The following is an 8316-nucleotide window of genomic DNA, read 5'->3' as shown; positions in this document are numbered from 1 at the left end:
TCCAGCAGCATACTAGCCTCTATCTTGTCATTGGTTGTGAACTTCTCAGCTATACTTTGAAGGTACTCAGAAGCTAAGGCTTTCTCAGGATCAATGGATTTCCTCACTATATCAGACAGAGTTTTCGTAATAGACAACCTACAAATCCTATTTGCCCTGGCCCAATCTTTGTGGACTTTTTTTTCCTTGTCTGTACTCTCATCGGTTATCATAGGTTCAACCACAGTTAAGCACCAATCAACACTTTGACTAAGCAGATAAAGGTCTAGGCCAGTCCTTCACTGAAGAATCTGTAGTATTAATTTTATTTGTATTGTAATCTAATAAAGGTAATTTGGCCAATATCTAGTAATGTGAGAAATGAATTTGTTTTTGTACACAGTAGAGTTCATTTCTGTCATCAGGGATTCAGGTGATAGGATTACTGAATTAAGTAGTCGATAGCTAGGATGGCATTCAGACTATTGTCTAATATGTTTTAGATCAACGTATGCCATTAGTGTAACAAGTTGGTCACTGCTTTTCAGTGGAATAAATTCTCGATTTCATTTCGACTGGCAAACAATGTTACGAGTTTTCTCCTAAGAACCAAAAGAGAAAGAAAAAGTATGAACTCATGCCTCATTTTGTGAACTTGTCCTATCTTGAACCTCCATATATACAAAATGTATACCCCTGGATGATTGAAAACCCATGAAAACCAATCTGATACATAAAAAGAGTGAGGGTCACTCTGAATCAGAAACTTCATCTTCATCTTCCTCCAGAATGTAGACCTAGGCACGCTTTCTTGCAGCAAAAACACACGCTTTCTTGCAGCAAAAACACAAGCCACATCTCTTGATGCTGTCACCAAAAATTCAATATAAAATATAAGAAAAGCTGCAAATTGTAGTTCTTATGGCCAATACAAACCACAATGCGGCAACATGAAAAGTTGGAGAGGAAATATTGGTCAATACAAACCACGATTGCTGTATTCATCTTCATCACTTCTAGCAAAGATTTAGGTTGTATTTTGATATGCTGAAATTCAAATGTTTGGTTTATGATTTAAACATTTTGCATTAAATGCTAAAACGCAACATAGACAGATTTTTGATCATTTTTATCATGACAATAATAAATAAAAATGAGTCAGTGATTTAAAGTGCATTTGAGATAATACCTTTTTTCTCTAGCATTCCTAAATACTAAATAAAACTAATGATTTCTGGAGTCTCATGAAACAATTTATGTGAAATTCAAATCACATTTCTAGCTTCAAACCCACACGATAGAATTCATCCATTGTTTGGATTCAAAACCATGATTGACTGAGAAACAATTAGAACGACTTACAGCTAACTGCTAGAGGAGCAAAACAGAATGGGGTATACTGCGAACCTTCTCGTTCTCCATTTGGAAGTGAACAACAGAGTCCTAAATGTACAAATAGAGAATAGTAGCATTAGAGTAAACAAGGAAAGAATGTGATGGGGGGTCTTTTATCTCTCGCAACTTAGGACAAAACAATAATTGAAAAAATGGAGGGAAGAAAAGAAAAAGATAAATGCTTGACATGACACTAAAACTAACGATAGAACTGCTGTACGAACAGCATACAAGCACCCATCCAAATGAAAAGGGAAACTATTTCAAGAGGGGATGAGTTTGAGTTCTCAAAGAATAAACCATATGCCCCAACTTTGACTGCATGCTTTTGTAGAAAGAGTGGTCAATCGACGACCAAAAGAGAAAAACAGAGTGGTTTCAACATAAGGATAGAGAAGTTAAGGATAACAGCTTGACTAATACTAAAATCGAGTACAGAATGCAATTGACACTGAGATGGAGAAAGATAGAGTTATGGGATCTCTTTTTCAAGTAATCTAATCCATATGAATGGATGAGTGAACAAGGATAAGAATTACCTTCAGTTGATACAAGTTCCAATAGTTTAGACAAGTGGATCTTGTGATAGATACAAATGGAAGGTCATTTGCTTGCACAATCAGCATACAGGCATCACCAGAGCTTTCAGAAGTGGTAGTTGTTTCATTTAATAATAAAATGATCTGACTTTCCTGCAAGAATAAAGTAGCTTAAAGGAAATCCAAAAACAAATACAATAAAAAAAGAATCACTGCTGTTTGTAAGTACAGTTTCTCTACCTTATATAAAGAAAGATCCACACAGTAATAACCAACAGGGATGCACAACAGCACAGCTTCTACTGAAGTATAACCCCTCTTTACAATGCTTGAGTCATGCATAATTTTCCATACCGGAGAAGGACTCATCTGGTATATGGAAAGATATGTAGTCAAGAAACATATGTTGACGAGTCTGATGAGGGACGGAATGGGAGGCATCCTATACAGGAAGGAAAAGCAACAATGTTACTGATATAAGCAATTCAAGTATTGGATTTTATTGAATAATACTGAATGGCCATGCAATTTAAGGTCATTAATTACTAAAATAATTAGTACCTCATAATATGATACTGACATAGAAATACTGGTAGACAAAGATGCTGACAAAGGTGGAAGTGGGCAAAGCGGCAATGAATCTTCGCAGACTATCTTTCTTGAAATTGTAGTAAAGGGCATCTGGAAAGCCTCCTTAAAACTAAAACACCAAGGGGGGTTTATAAGTTGAAATACAAAGTATTACTTTCAGAGAGTATTCTATATATGCTGTGTGTATGTTGTGGTTTGATAGTGATTGAAGTAATGAAGTGAAATTTACTGCAGTTGTAAAAAGTAAAAACTAGAATGACAATTTAAACACATTAAAGCATTAACTCTTTGGTCAGAGAACCCATGGTAGATTCAAATCGTCAACATTGACACTTTCAGGAACCAAAGCATGTCAGTTTATGTCAGAAAAGCTTCCTCCATTTGCCAACCTCAGTAAGTTGTGATGTTCAATATATTGACTACATAACTAACACAATCCAACATTCATAGAGAGGGAGATAATAGTCACCAAAGCTAAACCTCTGCATACCTAGACTCCATCTGTTGAAACTCCTTGGCTAACGTCCTCTGCAGGTGCTCACAATCTGAAAATCCCCCAAACTGAACTAATTCTCTAACTCTCTGCACTGTTTCCCTGAAATAACGGAAGCAAATTTCAGTCTTGAGAAATAAAATGAGAATCCATATTCCAAATACTTGTATAATTACAGACATGAATGGACACTGAATGTCCATTATCCTCAAATCATTCAAATGTACATAAATGCAGACAAATAGATTTGTGAACAACAAAACAGACCGACTTTCCAAGAGTGTTAAAGACTAATGTTGGATAAGCAATAATTATCAACATGCTAAATATAATACATGATAGATGATTCTAATTAAGAAAATGGTTGTACTCCAAAACAGATGGCCTCTGAGTGATAGATAAATCACTTACAATCTAACTTCTATACTCTCATCAGCTTCCGACGCCTCCAGCAACTGCTTAACAGGATCTTGGTCATATAGAAACTTCAAGAATATAACAACAAGTTCACTGCCAAACTCATATGTGTAAGTAAGCGAATAGATGCTGATAACCAGATTAAACACATGAATACCAGGCACAGACCTATTGTACAGAGATGATGATCACTGGGTTTTGAATTGAGTAACTTTATACACTTCAAGAGCCAATTGAAGAAGTTCGAAAACTGAACGAAAAGACAACATCAGAAATTAATGGGAAATTTGCAGAAATCATGAAAGAAATTGTTCTATTTCATTTTGTACGGTAACCAATTCCTGAATTATAATACTTCGCCAGGTAACAACAGTTTCTCACTTTCTCTAAATTAATAGTGCATCTAAGTTAAAATATATAACTACTTAACCTTTCTAACTACAGCCTCGTTAGTAAGATATAGTTTGGGGTAGTGAAAGGAAGAATAGACGGGAAATCTGTTCAATAGTAAGATACAACAGCAACAATGATTCAAGATCAAAGCAAACCTGCTGCACCACAGATGAAAGCACCCTGATAAACCATTCAACTTGTACAAGTATCATTCCAGCTTTTTGTGTTGCATTATTGATCAGCGACTCATCCAAACCGATGCCCTGATAGCGTGCTCTCCATCGTGAAAGGCCCCCTAGTTCTCCCATCCTGAATGCAATAATTTCTGCAGCAGGCTGGAAAGGGTAGGTAGTTAGCTTTAGTTACAACTCAGGCCCTCTGATAGGAGGAGTATTGAGCAATAGGATCAATTATATCAAGCAATAACTCGACTTGTACCATTAAACAAAGCTCAAGGGATAAACAGAAACATATATGAGATTGGGGACTCATGATGTTTACAATGAAAATGTGAACCCTAAACTGGTAATCTATGCTTCCTCTGCCAATTCCACATGAATATATGAGAGCATTTTTCTTAGATATAGAATGTGACAATGGAACTATTTTATGCTATAACTGATTATATTAGCTGACCCCACCAAGGAGTATGGCAAAGATCAACCATGAAAATTTGCAGCAACAGCAAGAACTAATAATAAAGCACCTGGAGATGATTTAGGATTATAAGCTGCAGTTCTTTCCCAGCACCACAAACAGCTTTTGACACGCGCTTCACACCCTAAGTAGAAATACAATTTTTGAATAAATTATATGATCACATACACTTTGTTAAGAGGAATGCATAAAATAAAGATCTCAAAAAAGATGTTACATGAGACTAAGCATACCACTTCACCGAGAGAGTTAACTAGAAACTGATGAACTGCTGGACTAGTCCTTGCACCGCCTAAAAGACTCAAAAACTCCTCTTGGGGAGAGGACTGGAAGTCCTATAAAGAAATGGTAGGGACAGTATGAATGGACGAACTAAATGACCAAGAACAATATCAAGAAAGAGCGACTAGGTGATATTCAGAAGTTATCATGGTCTATGATCAGATTAGACAGAGAATCAAACTTGTCATGAAAAGTGCGCATAGCATCACACCACTCCTTGTGCATAACTGAAATTGATGACCGAATAACCTCTGCCAATTCCTCAATGTTAGAAGCTTGTTGCGCCACTTGATGAAGCTCACTTTTTCTACAATGATAAATAAAATGGAAAGCCAGATTTTTGATCTCAAGTGGAAAATCAATAGGCGAAACTTTAAACAGTCTACAATACATAGCTTGACACTTGAATTACATTTAAATCAATCTCAGATCCTAAAACTTAGAATAAGCAGCAATTGGCATGCACTGAACAAGAATAAGAGAAACAAAATAATAAAAGAATTAAATATAATATAATCATATCACAGCACAACTTATAATATGTTTTGAACAGCCTGTAATATCCTTGTTTCTACAGAAAAGTTACCTCTTCCAAAATATAAATGTATCAAGCACTATGCAATGTAAGCCATGCATACCAGGTTCAGTCATCTGCCTGTTTTCTGATTCTTCCCTATCTTCAATTAATTCTCCTGAACACACGACTATCAAATGACAAAGATCTTTTGACAAAGCAACCTAATGACAACAACATGTGATAACATCAGCTTGGCCTCGTAAATTAGTTTGCTGTTAGCCTGTAAATGGCTTTAAAGAAGAAGAAAGAACAAAGAAAAGAGCAAAATTATGCTAGCTTTAGGAAAAAAAGAAATTCCAATAGCAGGACCTTCCAAGACCGTTATGAACATAGTGAATGTACCTTGTAAACAGAAGCATGCAGAAGTCTACACTCAGGTTCAGTATCCTTAAGTGGACTAGCAGCACCAAAGTTGTGTATGTTCTGGCACAGGGAAAAGATGACACAGGTAGTTAAGTGACACATCAGACATAAACTGGAATAGGTAGCTTCACAAAATTAAACACAAAAACCTATAACTTTCTCAGAATGATGCAGAAGTTACTACTTACAATTTTCCCTATCGGAAAGATCCCAAATATACTAAAGCAAATGAATCCGTCTTTATCTCCACTGCAGAGGATATTAAAACGTTGCTGTGAAGAATTTGACAGCTCTCGGAATGAATCTTCACTATCATCCATGAAACCGGTCTCTCCAGATACCAGTCCAGGCATTCGCGGAACTCTTGGAGGTGGTGGAAAGAAACGAGAAGTACGGTCTTCATATACCGAGTGGCTGCCATACTCATCCTGACATCAATTTTTAAGAAATAGATCAAAATGAGATCATAATAAAGTAAAGTGATTTCATGATTTTATCCATCAGAATCAATTTGGTACATACTCTAGTCATCTGTCCATCCTCCTCCCAATTAAGAGAAACAACAGCCACAGTATGTGATTTCAAGCTCCTCAACAACTTTCCATTCTGCCTTGCATTCAAAATCACCGAAAACTAAACAGATTAGAAAAGCATAACCCAAGAGGAAAAAAAAAATATTATCTAGCTGCTCATACACTATATCATATGTACTCTCTAGAAGCTTGTAGCATACATGATGCAAATCCTACACACTATAATCGGCGAATTCATGTAATTCATATCACAATGTTTCACTCGAAAATTAACGCTACTCACTTCAACATCATGCAATGAAACTGCTCCATCTTCGAGCCCGACGGGCGATTGCTTTACCATCAGGTCTCCAACACAAAGACGTTATGCTCTTCCCTACACAAAATGTGAACCAAAAAAAAAAAAAAAAAAACTAAGCTCACAAATTCACAATCAAACCATACAAGGCCAGAAGAACACAAATCAGAGAGATACCTGGGGAGATCGTCCAGAGCCTCTGCCAATTGAAGCGGTGCAGTAATATCTAGGAGTCTTCAGTTACCATGGCGAGTAAATCCTTCTCGGGATTCCACTCCGCGATCTTAATCTGGCAATTTGAAACAGAAAATTACTATTCCGATCAAAACAATTGGGGATTTGGAGGCTGTGAGTGTAGAAGCGTACCTGCGAAGCGACTGGCTTGTCGAACTGGAGCTGGAATGGAGTGACGCGTTGTTCTTCTTCGTCGGTTTCCATGACCAAATCTCGTAAAAAAAACAGTGTAGGAGGGCTTTGTAAAACCCTAAACACTAGCAGGACTGGAGTGAAGGTGACCAAAACGGTGCCGTTTAGTAGGAAGAAGAAGAAGGGGTTAGCACTGAAATGGAGAGGGAAAAGCAATGGAGATTGAAAATGAGGGCGGGGGAGTTTTATTTGCGTTTTAATTTAATTTTTTTTTATTAATAAAAATAAAAAATTAAATGAAAAATAAATTTGAAAAAAGGAAAAACAATTTTCGCCGTTGCCGGGGATCGAACCCGGGTCACCCGCGTGACAGGCGGGAATACTTACCACTATACTACAACGACTTCATTGGTGAACTTGTATGAAGCATGATATATAACCTGTGTATGTGTGTATTGATCCCAATTTATCCATGTTTATTTGACAATGGGATCAATTGTGAAAATATTTGTGATGGTTCGATTGGTTTGATTTGTTGTCATTGAGCATTAGTTTGCTTTGCTAGTTTAGGATGTGTCAAGAGACGTTTATATACACAAAGAAAGCATTATACATTTTCATCGAATATATGGACTCTGTTGTGCCTCTTGAATCGAATCGAATCGAAAGTAATGAATTTGTTTCGGTGTTGTGGTGGAAGATAATCTACTTGTAGAATGTTATGTTAACACATTTTGAATTTGGTGTTATATTGTTGTTCGTTTGTTATAGTTTTGATGTAATTTGGTTAAGTGTATGAGTAGCAGAGTGATGGATTCATAACACTTTTGTAGGCCTCCACATAATTGTGCGTACTACAAATTGACTCATAAACTGATGAATATTGTATAACAATAGAGGATAGTTGAATAATAGTTGCAGTTGGTCATTTCAAACGATAAAGACTCGTATGAACTAAAATTTAAAAAAAAAATCACATAAGGTGCTGTCAGTTCATACAATAATATGTTAAATCGTATATATATGTGAAAACGTGTTAATTCAACACATCAACATCAATATGGTAACATTTGCACACAATCACAAATAATAAGAAGTGATATTTATTATGTTTTATATGATTACACCGTTTTAACTTTGAGGGAAACAACATGAAATAAAATGAAAGTCAAACTTATGAGTAAGACATATTATTGTAATTAATTGCAAACCACATTTTTATAAAAATCAAACCGCACGCGTGTCACACGCAAATAAACTACGATCATAACTTTTTTTAAACTACTGTTTGTGTTAGAAATATTTCTTAGATTTCTATAACTAATTAGAGTGGCGTTTTAGTTACCAACTATGGAATGTAAACTAATAGTAGAGAACAACCACAAACAAAAGTGTATAGACGCATGAACTAATAACTTCATTTTTTTATACAA

The 8316-nt window shown here is 35.9% G+C and overlaps 1 non-coding gene and 1 pseudogene across 1 annotated transcript; both read right to left on the bottom strand.

Annotated features, from left to right (window-relative positions):
* Window positions 1-520: 520 nt before the first annotated feature.
* Window positions 521-7090, bottom strand: LOC133734425 (anaphase-promoting complex subunit 4-like; annotated as a pseudogene).
* A 125-nt stretch (window positions 7091-7215) lies between these two features.
* Window positions 7216-7287, bottom strand: TRNAD-GUC (transfer RNA aspartic acid (anticodon GUC)). Its single transcript has one exon. It is a non-coding gene; the product is annotated as a tRNA-Asp (tRNA).
* Window positions 7288-8316: the final 1029 nt, after the last annotated feature.

Source organism: Rosa rugosa, chromosome 2 (genome assembly GCF_958449725.1).
Source record: "Rosa rugosa chromosome 2, drRosRugo1.1, whole genome shotgun sequence".
NCBI lineage: Eukaryota > Viridiplantae > Streptophyta > Magnoliopsida > Rosales > Rosaceae > Rosa > Rosa rugosa.
This window is presented reverse-complemented; position numbering and strand designations above follow the sequence as displayed.